A 19,765-nucleotide genomic window follows, 5' to 3' on the forward strand; every position below is an offset into this window, starting at 1 on the left:
TTTAGAGTAAGCCAGGGCCGTCTTAAGACCACTCGGGGCCCATGGGCACTATGGAACTAAGAGGCCCCTATCAATAAACAGGTGTAAGCTGATATATAATGGGATGGTCCTCCAGGCCACTCTAAAACTCTTCCAAATATGAGCCAAGTAGGCCAACAATTAAGTTTGTATGGAAAAATATATCAAAATATATGGGAAAATACATGGTTAAAGATTCCGCCACCAGACGGTATTTTACACGAAAGGTTATCTGGGTTGATCTAAAAATGTATTGGCACTTAACTGTCATGCAATGGAATTCCAAAAGATATCGAAATTCCGGGTATCCTAAGGTACAGTTATTAGTGATTAAAATCATAAAACAACATATCACAGAGAAAATTCGTGTGTCAGTCCAAGATTGCCAAAAAGAGACATATTGTAATGGCAATTAGAAAACTGGAAATAAAAGCTATTGCGTGGCGTAGCTGCAATCAAACAGAATCAACATGTTGTAATCTGACCTTCATAGTTGCATGACGTTGCTTGGGGATGAAAAGAACCTTGGCCAAGGAAGAATGATAAATTAGGGCGGGTTTACCGTCCACCATTCGATCGTTGTGTAGTCCAGTAACAAGTATTTTGTGATATGTTTATAGTGGTTTTCGTATGCTAAGTGCAAAGCTGCCTATGTCTTAAATATTTTTAATAGAACGGTTTTCGCATGTTCAACCTGGACTTTTTCTCAACGAGGCTATCCTATGTCAAAAGTCGCCAAACTTCGTTAATATATGGGCAAACGTTAGTATTTTAATGAACTATAAGTAAAATAACGCACATTTTAATTCTCACAACGCGGACAAAATAAAACAACAATAATTTGTTGTTCGTTTGTATTTCCATTGAATTGTTGGAATCAGTGCCACGAAATTTCAAAATCAGTTACCTATTTCTGCTTGCATGCACCGAAACCGAGAATCAGATTCAACGCCTCCCTCATTCATTAACTTTCCAACTGACTGAAATTTCATGCAAAATCGAATGCTTGAGTGCAGAGGAAATATAAATTCATTCACCAACCTAAACATTCGTTTGTTATTAATGTGGACAATTTGAAGGTAGAAGTTAGCATCTTCTACATTTTCAAGATAAGTGAACTGCGTAATCTATATCTGGTGCACTTTTGCTCATAATACCTCTCAGAGCTAGAAACAAAATTCAGTTTGCTTCTGAATCCGAACTTGTCGGAACCTGAATGCGCTGCGTCGGGAGAACGAATGACGAGGAAAATGATCCAAACATTTTTTTAAGCTCTGGTTGAAATTTTTTTATCACAGCTCTAAAGGTGTGAAAGAAAGTACTATCAACTATAAATAATATGGTTTGCTTTGAACTGAGCTAACTGAAATGGAAAATTCATTTGCAGAGAAAATTAAAAATAAATTTCAGTGTCAAATATAGCTCACTAGTCAGCAATACAGAATTCTTGATGTGGTGAAACTGGACAAAGTCGATATCTAACTTCGGAAAAAGCCATTGGTTCGCTTCCAATGAACATTTCATTTCATCTTAGCTTGCTTCTCTTAACTTCAATCGATATACTATTGATTCTACACGTGCCTTTCGCCTTGAGGCTCCTTAATGTTCCTTCCTCGCTGTATGAAAAGAAATAACGGCTCTTTGCAATATTATCCCTTTTAGTACGAATTTCGGTTAAGATAGTTTTTCTTGTTATAAAATTCAATAAACGTTTTGTATGGCCGGCTTGGAATGACGTTGAAGATGAACTAAATAGTACATTTCAGTCTCTACGCATCGCTCGATCGAGATAGAAGTGTTTTGTTTTCGGTCTGTTGGAAAAATAACAGTGCAGTAATCCGCGTTCAAGGTTATTTTGCCATTCTCTGCCTCTTCGAGGTTTGGACTTTTATTTTCTTTTGTGCGTGTGTTAACCGTTAGGCCACGTTCCTCAACCTTTTGTTCGTAAAGCGAGGATTGAACAATAACCAGCTATTTAAGCTGGACTGGTGCGTCGTGGGAAACGAGTATACAGATAAGTGAAATCTACCTTTTTGATACATTTACGGCTTTTTCCCGTCTGCGCGGGTGCTGACCCCGTGCGTTGACGGTGTCGATGGCTTCCTCCCCGGATGGCCAAATGGAGATCGAGTCGACTCCTAAGGCTCTCCCCCGACCCAAACAATATCCAGAGCTCTCGACCGGTCCCTTTGTGGTCTTCTTTCGGCCCAAAACAAAATCGCTGAATCTATTACAGATTTCAAAAGACCTGACGGAACGGTTCTCGGCTGTGATCGAAATAAAAAAGGTCCGCTCAGACAGGCTGAGGGTCGTGCTGACTAACTCAAAGCAGGCAAACGATATTGCTTGCTGCGAGCACTTTACGAAGGACTATCACGTGTATATTCCAGCTGTGAAAGTACAGTCTGAAGGCGTTGTCACCGATGACAGTTTGACATGCGAGGATCTGCTGCAGTACGGGGTTGGCCGTTTCAGAGACCGCTTACTTCAGCCAGTAAAAATACTCGAGTGCAAGCGTTTGCACTCAGTAGTAGTTGCGGGGGATGGTTCAAAAACGTACCCCCAATCAAACTCTTATCGGTTGACCTTCGCTGGTACCGCTTTGCCAAATTACGTCCTCTTGCACAAGGTTCGTCTGCCTGTGCGTCTGTTTGTGCCGCGGGTCATGAATTGCACAAAGTGTAAACAATTGGGTCACACAGCCACCCATTGTAGCAATAAGGCCCGCTGTGGAAAATGCGGGGAGAATCATCTAGATGATTCGTGCAGTAAGAATGCTGAGAAGTGTCCTTACTGTGCAGAGAATCTGCATGATATCTCGGCATGTCCCGCGTACAAACTACGCGGGGATAAACTAAAACGTTCCCTTGTTGGACGATCCGAACGTTCTTTTGCAGAAATGCTAAAGAAAGCTACACCACCAACCTCAACAAACATCTATGCTCACTTGCCTCCTAACGAGGGCGAGGCTGATGACCCACAAGAGGGAACATCTACTAGGGCGCCTAGAAGTTATAGGAAGAGGAGGAACATTTCCTCTCCTAAAGTTCGTTGTAAAGGCCAGAAGGTATCCCTTGACGGGACTCAGAAAGTCACATCTATTGGAAGTGTTGCAACCAAACCGAAGCAATTAGCTCCTGGTCTCGGAGGATTAAACTCAGAGAAGGAGTTCCCAGCACTTCCCGGAACATCAAAAATCCCAAGTGTTCCTCTGTTTCAGTTCGAGAATAATCGCGGCACTGGAATTATCAAACTCTCGGACATTGTGGACTGGATAATAAAAACTTTCAATGTAACTGATCCTATTAAAAGTCTGTTGTTAGCTTTTCTCCCTACAGTAAGAACATTTTTGAAGCAGTTGACTGCTAAATGGCCCCTCCTTTCAGCGATTGTATCCTTCGATGGCTAACTCATCGAACGAGGTCACGGATTTGATCACTGTTCTACAGTGGAATTGCAGAAGTATCATCCCGAAAATCGATTCCTTCAAAATTTTAATAAATAATTTGAGTTGCGATGCATTTGCATTATGTGAAACTTGGTTAACTTCCGACATAGATCTCAACTTCCACGACTTTAATATTATTCGCCTGGATCGAGACACCCCCTATGGAGGAGTGCTTTTGGGGATCAAAAAGCGCTATTCCTTCTACAGAATTAACCTTCCCTCGATAACAGGTATTGAAGTTGTCGCTTGTGAAGTAACAATCAAAGGCAAAGATCTTTGCATAGCTTCCATATATATTCCCCCCAACACCGCGATTGGGCATCGCCGGCTACATGACATCATAGAATCCCTGCCTGCACCGCGACTAGTTTTAGGCGACTTTAACTCTCACGGTACGGAATGGGGTTGCCTTTATGATGATAACCGTTCCTCTTTAATTCACAATACTTGCGACAACTTCAACATGACAATTCTAAACACGGGTGAAATGACACGGATTCCTCCCCCACCTGCGCGCCCAAGCGCATTAGATTTATCCCTTTGCTCGACCTCGCTAAAGTTAGAATGCGCGTGGAAGGTAATCCCTGATCCCCACGGAAGCGACCATCTGTCGATCGTAGTCTCAATCAATAACGGCTCAAGGCCATTGGAAACAATCAATATTTCGTATGACCTCACACGAAATATCGATTGGAAGAGCTATGCTGCCGCGATATCCGACAACATCGAATCTACTCAAGAACTTCCTCCGGAGGAAGAGTACAGCTTTTTGGCTGGCTTGATTCTCGACAGCGCGAATCAAGCTCAGACTAAGCCAGTACCCGGCGCGAACATACAAAAACGTTCTCCCAATCCCTGGTGGGATAAAGAGTGCTCAGACGTGTACGCAGAGAAGGCCGCCGCGTTTAAGACCTTCCGGAACGACGGGTTACCCGCTAGTTTTCGACAGTACGCGACGTTAGACAAGCGAATGAAGAGTTTGATGAAAGCCAAAAAACGCGGTTATTGGCGCCGGTTCGTCGACGGATTAACGAGAGAAACAACGATGAGCACTCTTTGGGGAACAGCCCGACGTATGCGAAATCGAAACTGTACTAATGAGAGCGTGGAATATTCAAACCGTTGGATATTCGATTTCGCCAAGAAGGTTTGTCCGGATTCCGCCCCGGCACAGAAGATCTACCGCGCCGCGTCCCGTCACGATAACGCGAACGAAACACCTTTTTCGATGGTGGAGTTCTCACTTGCTCTCTTGTCGTGTAACAATAAAGCTCCAGGGCCAGACAGAATCAAATTCAACTTGTTGAAGAATCTGCCAGACTCTGCCAAGAGACGCTTGTTGAACTTATTTAATAAGTTTCTTGAGGCTAACATTGTCCCACACGATTGGAGGCAAGTGAAGGTCATCGCCATCCAAAAACCAGGAAAACCAGCCTCCGACCACAATTCGTATCGACCGATCGCAATGCTATCTTGTATCCGGAAGTTGTTCGAGAAAATGATCCTATCCCGCCTCGACAATTGGGTCGAAGCAAATGGCTTACTGTCAGATACACAATTTGGCTTTCGCAAAGGCAAAGGGACGAATGATTGTCTTGCGTTGCTCTCAACCGAAATTCAAATGGCCTATGCTAGTAAAGAGCAGATGGCATCAGTGTTCCTAGATATAAAGGGGGCTTTTGATTCAGTTTCTATCAACATTCTTTCAGAGAAGCTGCACCAGCATGGTCTTTCAGCGACTTTAAACAACTTTTTACTAAACTTGTTGTCGGAAAAGCACATGCATTTTTCGCATGGTGACTTATCGACATCACGATTTAGCTACATGGGCCTTCCCCAGGGCTCATGTCTAAGCCCCCTGTTATACAATTTCTACGTCAACGACATTGATGAATGTCTTGACAATTCCTGCACGTTAAGACAACTTGCAGACGATGGCGTGGTGTCTGTTACGGGACCCAAAGCTGTCGATCTACAAGGACCATTACAGAATACCTTGGACAATTTGTCTGCATGGGCTATTAAGCTGGGTATCGAATTCTCCACGGAGAAAACTGAGCTAGTTGTATTTTCTAGGAAGCGTGAACCAGCACAACTACAGCTTCTATTAATGGGTCAAACTATAGCTCAGGTCTTCACAGTAAAATATCTAGGGGTCTGGTTCGACTCGAAAGGTACTTGGGGATGCCATATTCGGTATCTGAAACAGAAATGCCAGCAAAGGATCAACTTTCTTCGTACAATAACCGGAACGTGGTGGGGTGCTCACCCAGGAGACCTAATTAGGTTGTATCAAACAACGATACTGTCGGTACTGGAATACGGATGCTTCTGCTTTCGATCCGCCGCGAACATACATTTCATCAAACTCGAAAGAATTCAGTATCGTTGTTTGCGTATCGCCTTAGGGTGCATGCAGTCGACCCATACGATGAGTCTCGAAGTCCTGTCGGGCGTTCTCCCGCTGAAAAATCGATTTTGGGAACTCTCATATCGATTGCTCATTCGATGCGATATCTTGAACCCGTTGGTGATTGAAAATTTCGAAAGGCTTGTTGAGCTCAATTCTCAGACCCGTTTTATGTCCCTGTACTTTGACTACATGGCGCAAAATATTAATCCTTCTTCTTACAATCCCAACCGTGTGCATTTCATAAATACTTCTGAATCTACTGTTTTCTTCGACACATCCATGAAAGATGAGATTATTGGAATTCCGGACCATATACGCCCACAAGTGGCTCCAAATATTTTTTATAATAAATTCCGAGAAGTCGACTGTTCTAAGATGTTTTATACTGACGGATCAAACCTCGAAGGGTCCACTGGCTTCGGTATTTTCAATCAAAAGTTCACCGCCTCCTACAAACTCAGTGACCCTGCTTCAGTTTACGCCGCAGAACTAGCTGCTATTCAGTATACCCTTGGAGTCATTGACACATTACCCGCAGACCATTACTTCATCGTCTCGGATAGTCTGAGTTCTATTGACGCTATTCGCTCGATGAAACATGGAAAGCATTCCTCGTATTTTTTGGGGAAAATACGGGAGCTACTGAGTGCTTTATCTGACAAATCTTTCCAGATTACCTTGGTGTGGGTCCCTTCTCATTGCTCCATTCCGGGCAATGAGAAGGCGGACTCCTTAGCTAAGGTGGGTGCCATTGAAGGTGACGTTTTTGAAAGACCAATTTGCTTCCACGAATTTTTCAGTATTACTCATCAGAGAACCCTCGAAAGTTGGCAAACCTCGTGGAGCAATGGGGAGCTAGGAAGGTGGCTACATTCGATAGTCCCTAAGGTATCGACGAAACCTTGGTTCAAGGGGATGGATGTGGGTCGTGACTTCATTCGTGTGATGTCCCGACTCATGGCGAACCATTACACGCTGGATGCACATCTCCGACGTATTGGGCTCGTGGAGAGTGGTATCTGCGCTTGTGGCGACGGTTATCACGATATAGAGCACATAGTCTGGGCGTGCACCGAGTACAGTTCCGCCAGGTCTCGGCTTATGGACACCCTCCGGGCCCGAGGAAGACCACCCAACGTCCCGGTTCGAGATGTGTTGGCAAGCCGCGATGTCCTCTATATGTCCCTTATATACACCTTCATAAAAACCATCAATATCCAACTTTAACTGCCCCTTTTTCCTTATCATTCTCAGAAGCGCTCTCTTCCACCTGTACCATACACCCACGATGGTTTGATGCGACTCCAAGGCGACACAAAACATCCCTGTCGAATGAGCCAACAAACACGGGACCTAAAGCACGAACATCACACGCACAACTCGAAATGTAGCCAATCAACATCTGAGCCGCACTACGAAATCGTCTGGAGAAACCCCTGCCATCTCGAGAACGACCACCCGGCGTCCCAGTACATGATTCTTCCTGATGAAGACCACCCTGATTCTGTAATCCATCCGTTGATCTCCCGAAGTCTGAAACTGAAATAATGTTCTCCCCCTGCCATGTTTGTCCACCCTACTTCCCCTGACTCTTATACACAGAAGTAACACCCCTCCCCCCCCAAATATCTTCATGAAGCATTTAGCTCTTCTTGCCTTTTCTAGTTTTAACTATTATATTATATGATCTCGTTGAAAATGCCCAACTCTACTACCACATAAAATAACTCTAATTAATGTCTCCGAATCTTTACAAAATTTAATCACGCCCTCTAATTATTTCTACTTTTAAGATAGTCGTAAAAAATTTTCCCCCTTAGTTAAACATTATTTGCTCCAATAATCTCATTGCTAAAAATGTCAAACCATATTGCCATAAAAACTAAATGACCCCTCTAATCTTACGAAAATTATACTACCCCCTTGTGTATATGTATAGCTATAAATTAGCCTTAGTTTAATTTCAAAAATCAATATGTAAGCCCCTAGTTTTAAGTAATTTAAAATGTAAAACAAAACAAAATTGGCACCTTTAAGCTAACGCAAACCTGCCTTATCAAATAAACGAATTGAAAAAAAAATAAATAGTACATTTACAATAATAATAACAATCTAACAACATTGTATAGACAGCACCGCTGATTAACTAAAGCGCCTGAATGCTGTTCACTAGACTGCTCAGAAAAATAATGAATTTTTGAAAACTCAGTCGGTCCACCCCTGAGTCGATCCCTAGTCCCACCAAGAGTAATTACTCCAAATTTGAAGCAAATCGGACAAGTAGCTACCGGATCAACGAGCCTGAAGTTTGTATGGGATTTTTCGACAATTTACATGGAGAAAACTCACTTGCTCGCATTTTCGCCGCAGGGTGGCACTGTATGCATCGTTTTATCACTGTAAGTGAAAATAAGAAAGATAATGTTTACAACTTTGTAGAAGACCACTAGTCAATCCGACTTTGTTAACAGAAAATATTAAACTTTTAGAAAAGTAATGTCTGAGTCAGTTTTGCAGGGGGCCTAGCAGCGCTTGGTAGTGTATCAGCACGCGATTCTTACGAACTTTACATCTTTGTGAAATAATGGTTAGATTTAGGTTCAGAACAATTGTAATGCATAATACGAGTCATGTTTTGATTAGAAAATTTTAGTTCCACCTGTGACCGCATAGAGGGCGCCAACACTAACTTTTTATAGAAGAGAGATATAATGTCGCAATCTCGACAAAACATATGCGTACGGCTTAAAAGCCAACTTTAAAAATTCTTTTTGAAAGAAAATTCCGGACAAACCGTTACTGGCTAACACAGTTCATAGCAGTTAATGAAAGAGAAAACTTTTATCTTTACTATACTATCAACATCTGTGATTGGCGAGTAACGGGGTATAATCAACCTGCACAAAGTGTTGCATAACGCAGGGCTGTTTTTGGAACTAAATCATTCAGCCCTTCGCTATGCAAAATCACGATATGGCAGATGGGCTAAGCGCGGCCGTTCCTTTCAATCGGGAAAGGCCGCGTGGAATTTTGGTGAAATGCGCTAATAGTGTCGTGGTGGTACTAGTTGTCTCTTTCGCTCTACCCATCATCATCAGCGTTGACTCATTTTGCATTGTACGCTTGGGTTCAATGTTTGGGGCGAGTGTGTTGGTAGGTAGGGGAACTGGTGGTAAAATGAACACGTTAAGCAAAGTCATTATTTTCTAACTAATAAGTGAATGAGTTATTACAATCACCTTATGTTTCTTGTTAGACATGTTTTGTACATATCTGGTAAAAATACTTCATCATAATCACATTTTTTCAAATATGATTCTTGATCTCTAAACATGTCCAAAAATGAGACATGTTTATAGCGAGTGGGTAAAATGAACATGTGGCGGTGGTAAAATGAACAGCTTCTGGTGACCTGCAAAATGTCCTGTATGTATGCAATGCGCAGCGTTGGAAAGCATTTTCCGATCAATGCTAATATCCCAACAAATCATGAGCTTTGCATACACACAGGGCATTTTGCAGGCAAAAAAAATTGTCACGGAAGAATTGAATTTTCATGACATAATATTAACCATTTTACAAACCTGTGGCATCGAAACACATCTACAAACTTGGGGTTATCCATGGGTGTTTGAACTTTTAGGATCTGTTTGAGAGCAACTAGAAAGCTTGTTCTATACATGAGATGTGATTATATTGTCTAAAATTTGATTTTTCTTCACCGGTCCGGGTGTTTTTTTCCCACACACTAAGTACTAAGAAAATAAATATTTTACATTAAGTAGTATAGTCCTACGTCTACAGCTCGTGCAACCCTATAGGGCTGCCCCTTGTAGTTTTTATATAATGCTTGTTATTTCGATAAATACTGGGTATACTGAATCCTGGTTTTCGGTATTCGTTAGCTATGTTGTAATCACATGCTGCGCTGCAAATAACTCAGTTTGTTTACATTTGTCACTAAGGACCATTTGAATCAGCACTTTATTGAATAAGAATTGATGAAACATGAGTGCGACGCAGAGAAGATTTGAATGTGTTGGTATTGCCGTTTGAAGAATTTTTTGTTGTGACCGTTTTAGCATGAAACGTCTTGCTATTAGAACATTTTTTTCTTATTACCGTAAAGGTATTACGGCCGAGTTTTGGGTGTAGTGGGTTTTCTCCATGTAAATTTTCGAAAAATCCCATACAAACTTCAGGCACGTTGGTCCGGTACCTATACTTGTCCGATTTGCTTCAAATTTGGAGCAAGTACTCTTGGTGAGACTAGGAATCGACTCAGGAGTGGGCCGAAAGGAGTCATATTTTTCTTGTCACTCTACTGTTTACCCTAGCGTGTCACGGTTTCATCCCAGTCGAAGTTCTAAGACCAAAATCACAAGCCTTCTTTCGTAAGGGAAGTGGTTCATTTCATCGCAACCAATGATTTTGAATTTAACATATATAAACTACAATCTAAATCTTAAATAATTTTATTTCAGAAGCTACTATTGCTAGATTGCTCTTAAAAAATTATTAATGACAAAAAGGATGTGATCGCTCAATTTTTGCAGTCTTATATTGTTCAAATCCATTATAAACGCGATTGAATTTTTTCGTAGCTTTAGCTTCAAGACGGCTCTCGACAGAGCATTCCGAAATGTTTATATGTTGACCTCTTTCAGTTCAAAAGTTATTGGTTTCGTTCCAGTGGAGAATGCTGAACCCAGCCATAACAGTGTCCTGCAGTGAATCATTTTGCCACATCCACGAAACGCTTGCCAAATACAGATTCGCTGGCCATCATATTCTGATTGTAGCTGTGATTCAGTCCCTTTCGGTCTTTGTATACATGTCGTCCAAACATTTGCTTGTTTTTACTAAAAATAAATTGAGGCTTGAACCGAAAATTTTAAGCGACACCTGAATTTGTTCTGCCCTTACTGGATTGCGTTACCTACCGTTAGTATCATTCCGCTTGGTTGTCTAATACTCGTTGAACGTTCTGATCACATGGAACAAGGCAAGAAGTGTGGAATGAGAATCAATGTGTGATTCCGAACTGCTCTGATATTGATTCATTGATAAGACACATTGGGATATCGAAGAAACAATGTCAATATGAACTTTGATCTACAGATGACTTTCCATTACAGTTTCAGCTATTTTTAGCAATGCACTGAACAAATAATCGAGTGTCCTTTTTTGAATTCTAGCGTTGGTATAAATTTGTAGTGAGGCCCCCAAAATTCCGGAGCCCCTGGCCCAGGCCCAGTGCGCCCATGCGAAAAGACGGTACTGGAATAAACTTTGAACTATAAACTGCGTTTTTCAGAGGAAAGTCTTTTGATCGTGGTAAAACCCAGATTTTCCACAAAATATATACAAATAATTGGGATAGAATTAAGAAATTTGAAACAATAGAATTTTGAATGAAAAATTGGTTGGAAAGGAACCCCGAAAAAAATAGATTTTGAAAATATGGTGTTTATGAAAACCAGGTAATATTTCGCGAACTTGAAGACATCCCAAAAAATTATGACCCCAAGCATGAAGTTCCGTTTACTCTAAAATTCATCCATATAAACCTACTCTCAACTACGTTGTTTCAAAGATTTTGAGGATGCACAACATTGTTAACCTTCCGTGAAACAAAACATATCATGGTAGATTGCTAGAACAGAAGTATTTATTGTATATTTTCACAACTGAACCGTGATGATATGCTGTTCGTTCATACTAGAAATTAATTCAACGTTCAGTGAACCCGAAATGTTGTCTTTCGCCATTTTTGTACAACATCCGAAAGAGCCCAAACACGATTTATTATTATCTCCATCAGCGGATCAGAACAGCTGAACCTGGAGCATGCCCATAACTACAATCCCACGGTTTGCCAAGAAATAAATATCCATTTCCATAGAGATTCGATAGCAAGGCCCATAATAGTTCGACCGTGGTTAAAATTTTTAAGTCCTTTTAGTCAACTTCGGCACCAAGCGATACCTCAACTCGGGGACGCTTCCTGTTATTAGTCGCTTCTTACGACATGGTAGCAGGTACCCAGTGCATCTATTCTCTGCTCAAATGATTCAAAAGATTTTAGTTCGCCGGATACGACACGGCTTCATCGAGTAGTAAATAATTATACATATAAATTCTCGAAGAACTAGGATTAGAGCGTGAAAGCCGCGTGTTTAGGGAAAATTTGACCATGCCTAATTGGCAATAGTCAACGAGAGCAAAAACATTATTTACTATAACAGCTTATATTGACGAGTACACGTAACGTCCCAATACTAAGTTATTTGATAATAGAAATACAATTAATTCAACTGAGACACTCTCCAAAAGGATCTGATAGTAATTTATATATTTTTGCCTTTCTCATATATAAAGTTTATGCAATCACGTTTATGTCTCAAATGAAAGGTACAACCATCCCATCGGCTGCTGTTGATTTTTTTTATTGATTGGACTTCCGGTTCCGGAATTACGGGTGGAAGAGTGCGACCACACAGTAAATTACCATATAAACTGAAATGAATAGAACAGTTGAGATTCGATAAAAGCTCGAAATTTTTTTTTTGACCAAGATTGACTTTTTTGGACTTTGGCACATTTTTGCCTTTATCATATAGAACGGTTATGCAGTCACTCTAAAAATCGTCAACCTAATCTCTGCCAAATTTTTTTGACCTATATAGGCTTAGGTAGGAGTATGCAATGAGGGGTTGCTACTTTAAAATTAAAACTATTTTAAAATTTCTTAAGTTGAAAATTTTCGGCAGCGTCGGGACCCCCCTCCTTGATCCGCCGCTGGTTTCAAGTGATATTTCAGTGTCGACCCATAGCATCTCAAGATCTTGGTCGATCCATTGTATTTATGTGCAAATCGTACTGAATATGTAATATACGTTTCCATCATTGTATTGAACATAACCAGCCATGGAATCGTAGTTTGGACAAATGAAAAAAAGCACAATTGCACCACTAGGTGGATTAAAACAGGTTTTTATATTGTCAATGAAATATAGTTTCAAAACGATATGAACAGAAATACAAAGTTTCATGGGAGAAGGAACTTTCTTGGCTTCAAAAGAGAAACCAAGGAGCATTTTGTACTATATGTGAAGTTTTTCTAAAGTATACGAAAGGCGGATTTAATGACCTGAAGAATCATGCAACCCAGGAATACTACAAACTGAATGCATCGTAGTCGCTTTTCAAATCTACTCCGAAAATATCTGAATTTATTGCGCCTGAAAACAAACAAATTGATGCCTGAATAAGGCTGTGTATCTACGCTGTAGTATAAAAATATTTAATTTAGGGCCGTTCAATCATTAGTCCCAGTTTTAAAGCAGCAGTCTCCGATTCGCAAATTGCTGCTTCACTGAAAATGGGACGCACAAAGGCTACGAAAGCTACAATAGCTATTCCAGGTAAAACAAAAAAAAAGAAAGACTCGTCAGCATAATTCAAAAATCTTTCTTTAGTATCATCATCGATGAGTCAACTGATATAGAGACGGAGAAAGTACTTTGTGTAACAGTTTGTTACTTTGATGAAGAGGTTGAAGGCAGACGTGATGCATTTCTTGATCTAATACCAGTAGGGAAATTGGTGGTAAAATGAATATGTTAAGCCAATTCATTAATTTCAAAGTAAATAGTGATTAAGATACTGCAATCACCTTGCAGTATCGGGCTATATTTCATGCTAGACATATTTTGTACATAATTGGTGAAAATACTTCGACATTAACATATTTATTCTTGATTTCAAAACATGTCCAAAAATGAGACATCTTTATAGCGTGTGGAAAAATGCAAGATGGATAGAGGTGAGCACATTTTTCTCTATGTATGAGTGCGGTTGTCATTTTTCTTCGATAAAACCAATAAAACAGGAGGATATGGAGCAGAAAAGCAAACAATTGTCGTAGTGGGCTTTTCTGTCGATATAAGTTTTGTTTCGGTTCGGTAATCATTATTTTTGATTGATAGTTTTTAAATAAAAAGTGTCCCTAAATATTCGAATCGGCACATCCGAGGTAAAGCTCGGGTCTATGCTATGCTCTTTAGTGGAGAACAATTTTGGTAAAAACTATTTCTTTCTCCATTTAGGAGAAAATTGTTTAAAGCCATCTTTGCGCGGGAAGAGCACCAAACGAATAACTAAATTAGTCATGGAATTTGCGTTTCGACTTCGTCTCATCAGCATCAGACACTAACTTATTCAAAGGACTAAGCTACTGCCGGATTGACGCTAGCTCCAAAAAATGGAGGCACAAAAAACCCCTAGTCGAGCATGATGTCCTGCAAGAAAAGATGCTAATGAGATCTAATGAAAGTGAAATATTTGGTTTGGCTTTGCAGGTCGGAAAATTTAACAGTGGATGAGAACAAGTGGTAGCGTTTAGATCAGTGGTTTTCAACCAGGGGGAATTCAACCCCAGTGGTAAATTATACTATTGTAGGGGGTGTATTATGCGGGTGTATTATGCGAGATAAATTTAGACTTGTTATCCTAACATTGCCATCTGGATTATGTCTTTATATATTGTTCCAGTGCGTCATAAAATGAGTTGCTTACTGAGAGTGCAATAGGAACAGGTTTCTAATTGTAAAATTATGGTTTTTAGTCAATTGAAAATCAGTTCAAAAAATGCTATGCACAAAACACGATTTGCGGTGTTAACTGCCATTCAAAAACTACATAAGCGATTTATTTCAAACTTTGCATACATTCTATATAAAAATACCTAACTCCTACATTAAGTTTTTGAAATAATTTTTCAATTAGGGGGGTTTTACTCATAAAAAGACAGAATTTTCGTGAAAAATTATTTTTTATTTAAAATTAGTAAAAAAAGCCCCTTAATTGAAAATTCATCTCAAAAACTCAACGTAGCGGTTGGGTATTTTTTACATAGAATGTGTATAAAAAGTTTGAAATAAATCGGTTATTGAGTATTTAATAGCAGTTAACATCGCAAATCGTGTTTTTCCAGAAACGTTCCACAAAAAACTTCGTCACCGAGTCGCTTGACGATATTGTTACATAGAAAAATTATAGAACGTTATTGAAATGATATATTATAATGTACAAAAGCTTTGGCCAACTCGCTTTATCCAATTTTTTAAAAAAAAATCACAAAAATGTGTTTCTTTTTTACACTGAAACTTTGTATATAACCCCTTAAATGACGATTTCTGAACCTGGACAAATTTTCTGGCGACTGAAATGGATTTGGTTATTTTTCGTGTTCTTTTGCAATGGCGGTTAATGTTTGGCGTTAGCTTTCATTATTTTTCAACAATCTGTGGGTTCCCATTTGTATTTTAGTAGAACGAGATCACTTATTAAAGTCTTAACGAACATCGGACTAACTTTTAGTGTGTAATAACAATGTCACCACTAGTTTTACCTCAAACTTGTTTGTTTACTACGGTTCATTCGGGTACAAGGCGAATCAAAAAAAAAAAAAATTTTTCTATGGAGGCAATTAGACAGTCCGCAAGACGTTTGTTTGATAATTCCGTCCGACGAACATCTTTCATTGGCGATTCGTTTGGTGTTTGATCGAATCGACGATGTCATCAGACGGCTCACCCGAGTAATCTCAGAACAGATAAGCATAACAATCACCTGATCAGAAACATCTTATGACATGCTTAATTAACCCTTAAACATTGCACTTGCGTTTTCCACCCTAGAACGTTGCACTGGGGTATAAATGTATAAATGTTTGATCGCAATTTTCGCAGGTAAAAATTCAAACAAAAAATACATCATTTTCTTTGTTTTTTAATTGCAAAAACAGCTGTGTAAATGAAAGTTAGGAATTTATTGAATCAATGATGCATAAATTAATTTGAACAAAATACAAAGTGAAAAAATCACGGCTTTGACTTTTGACGTAGGACTACGTCTTTGTTTTCGATACAGGGGTGCACGTTGCAAATTCTACAAAAATGGTATGTAACGAAAAGTGGTCCAATTTTAAACGCATATAATTCAGCCATCTCACGATAAATTTTCATTTTTTTGCACATATCGCCCCGAAATACTTGTAAGAATAGATTCCAATAGCTAAACCCAAAGATTTTTGATATCGTGGTATTAAAAATTTAAGTAATGAGCAACCTAGTCAAAATATCGCACATTTACACACAGAAGATAGCGCTTCCCTAGTCCAGCACGACAGATTTGTGTATCTAGCGCGCTACGCTTCTATGAATGACGTCATCATCGACTATTTAAACGGACGGATTTCGCCAGTGCAGCTCAGTTGCCTGTTGAGCGGCAGACGAAGCAGGTCACTGCGTTGTGTGTTTTCACAGCCAGTGTAGCTGAGTTAGAAGTCCGTTACACTGCCTGTGGAGGTACGCTACCCAGTGAATGCGACTGTGCTTGCCGTTCAAACACTATGCTATCTTTTGTGTTGAGCTCATTTCCAGAACACTTTTATGTATAATTATTCGTACACAAAACAGTTTGTACATGCGAGCTCCATTTGCAAACACGGTTAACATATGGCATTTTCGTTTTTGACAGCGCACTACACCGGTGTAGTCGGTGCTACACTCATTCAAACTTGGGTGTAATCAGTCTATCTCTTTCTTTGCACTACACCGGTGTAGCACCAAGAAAAAACGAAAACGCCAATAGTGTCGTGGTATTAGTTGTCTCTTTCGCTCTACCCATCATCATCAGCGTTGATTCATTTTGCTTTGTGCGCTTGGGTTTAACGTTTGAGTCGAATGTGTAGGTAGTTAGATCTAATTTGTTACTAAATTGCACAACGAAAGTTTATTATTTACGTTCGATCAATTCATTGATTCATTTCCCCTTCACGTGTTTGATTTCCACTCATCATATAGTATTTTGATTCTACTAATAGGTACATACTATAAAGCCTATTTATGAATGAATACACTGCCACTTGAAAAACCGTTACAAAAACGCATCTTGTCCATATATAGAATTGTTTTCGATTCTTGTATATTAATAGTTTCGATATATGATTAAGACCACTGCATTCGCTATATTTGTATGCGTACTTTAGGAAAGTTACAATAATGGCAAAATATAACTAGGCCAAGCATTCTGGTCTATACATGAAATGCGATTATATTGTCTAAAATTTGATTTTTCTTCACTGGTCCGGGTTTTTTACCACACAATCGAAAAGTTTTTACAAGCTAATGTTATGCTATAAAGATTTAGTTCCAGATATTAGTTCGGTTACAGTTTTCTGTCTTCTTTCTTCAGATCTTCTTAAATAAGTTCAATCGGATTCGATCACTACAAATGAAATGACCTGATAACCAAGAAGGTTTGATTCAATGTGTAATACTCGATGTTGATTGGTTGTGATTAAATCATACGTAAGAAATATATTTGATTTATTATTACTATAAATGTACTAAGAAAATAAATATTTTACATTAAGTAGTATAGTCCTACGTCCACATCTCGTGCAACCCCATAGGGCTGGCCCTTGTAGTTTTTTCACAAAAATTACTATAACTTTTCGAATTATCAACCGATTTGAAAATGATTTTAAAAGTTAAAATAATGGTCTTGAAACAGTATAAAATGGAATTTCGATATTTTTGAAAAAGTGCAATTATTTTGAAGAGAGAAAGTTTAAAAATCGTGTTTTGAAAAATACCACGAAATGGGGTGGAAATCGAAATGAAAAAATATTTCTGACCAGTAATACAATGGTAACACGCAACGTTACTGTTACAGCAGCTATTGTGCGAGCCATTGCTTTGAAAAACTATAAAAAATAAATAATAAAACACTAAAAATCAGCAAAAATGAGAACGATTTTTTGTTAAGCTTCAAAATTAAATTAAATTAATTAAATAAATTATTAAAAACGATTATATAATACTAATTGTTACTTACGTAGTAAAACAACCAGTATTTAAACTGGTATTGTCACGAATCACATTTCCACTGACAGCACGAAACCTGACGAAACACAAACGGCAACCGTACACTGGAGTACAAATGTACCCCACGCCAACTTTGACACCTGCTTCCACAAAGGCTATAGGCAAACTGGCTGTACCACCTTTTCCTACTCTTACTAGGAACTCTAATTTGAATTATGGTTAGGGTCCCAGGTCGATAAATGCCGAATTCTCGTTTTCACACGGCTTCAAAGAAGGCGTAGGGTACATTTGTACCCCAGTGCAACGTTCTAGGGTTAAATAGCGCGTTCGAGCGATTTAAGACGTCGTAGGGCGGCTAGAAAATGCATTTGAAATTGTCTCCTATTTGCCAAATGGGTAGGGCATAGCCTTTTTTAAAAGGAAGCATTCTTAGAAATTCAGTGGAAAAGTTTTTGTTTCTCGAAAAATACGGGAAGTTGGGTTTTTGGGACATTTAGCCCCAAAAACCCCCTATTACTTAAAGCTATTTTTAAAGTGTGCGTAAAGTAGAAGTAAAGGTCTTGCGTCAAAAGGTTGTTTATTATAAAGCATTGCAATAAAATAAAAAAAAATAGTTATAAAATGGAGATTTTCATTAATAAACATATTAATAATTGTTTTCGTTTGTTGTGCACATAAGTCAACAAATTATAGACACGACAACGTTAGCCGCGTCAGCTAGTTTATAAAATCAACCATTTTTATCAAATCCACCCCATAAGCCCAATATCTGGCAACCCCATCGGAATAAGCTATGCTTTTTAATTTCAGATTTTTATTTTTTTATTTATTTATTTATTTATATAAAACCCGTCGAATGACCCAAATATTAGTCCTGAAATAGATTGACACTTTAGAGTATACCAGTAAAAAATTATATTGTCCATTGTACACTTCGACACATGAATATTCCAATGAAATGCTAAATAACGAACAGGAATCCTTCCTACTATATATTCTTCATACTGCACATCTCAGAGAGAACTTATCCCCGAAAAAGCAGGGTCGATGGCTACCAGCTCAACCACGTAGTTGGTAGTACCTTAAAATTTCCCTGCACGACTTTTGCTGTTTCGCAATCTGCACACGCATCCTTTCATCTTCATCTCCAATGCGACACTCGGCTACTTGTCATTCACGGCTGAGCGTCTCCCAGCTCACAGTAGTATCTGCAGTTAGCTATCCCATCTTGCTGTAAGTTATCGGCGCCTATAGGGGAGATTCCTGGTTACCCCAATTGGCGGCAATGGAGTGGTACTGGTAAAACTACGGATGGGCAAAGGATAGCGCATAGCTTGTATCAATGATTTCCCCGAAGTCGAAAGAAAACTTTCATCGCCATAATGCATCAAGCTAGTTGCGTATGCAGCACCAGGCTCATCAATCGCATTTAAACCTCGAGATGATGGACGGGGAAAATGAGGTCACGCAGCTGATATAAACTCATGAAATGGAAGAAATTAAAATTCGCCTGCTTTGACTTTGATGCCAAAAGAAAATCAACCAAGTGATTAGTTTTCTCCCCCAATCCTGTGCTGTTTAGAGAAAAAAAAATCAAAGCAACATTCAAAAGCGGGCGAACTGAATTGGGGGAACTAACACTAGCGACGCAAACCATTGGAGCAAATAAATAATGCCTTTAATGTTTCTGACCCCAACTGCGTTCAGCGGGTTTTTTTGCCTTCAACATGAATATTCTGCGTGCGGGCCGTGGTCTAATAAAATGTGATAGTTTGATGGAAATGTTTTCCGCAACCGACAGTTTTATGTACGCCGAGGAATGCTTGATTGGGTGCTGTCACAGTTTTTCCGGTTTTTCCGCATGCTAACAAAATCTTCACCTGTCACGGCAGGCCTTTAATTTTAGTACTTATTTACAGTTATCAGCCCGCATGCTGATTTGAGCATTTTAAACACTTTTCATGATGCATACTGGTATTTCTCAAACAG

This window comes from Topomyia yanbarensis, chromosome 3 (assembly GCF_030247195.1).
Source record: "Topomyia yanbarensis strain Yona2022 chromosome 3, ASM3024719v1, whole genome shotgun sequence".
Lineage (NCBI taxonomy): Eukaryota > Metazoa > Arthropoda > Insecta > Diptera > Culicidae > Topomyia > Topomyia yanbarensis.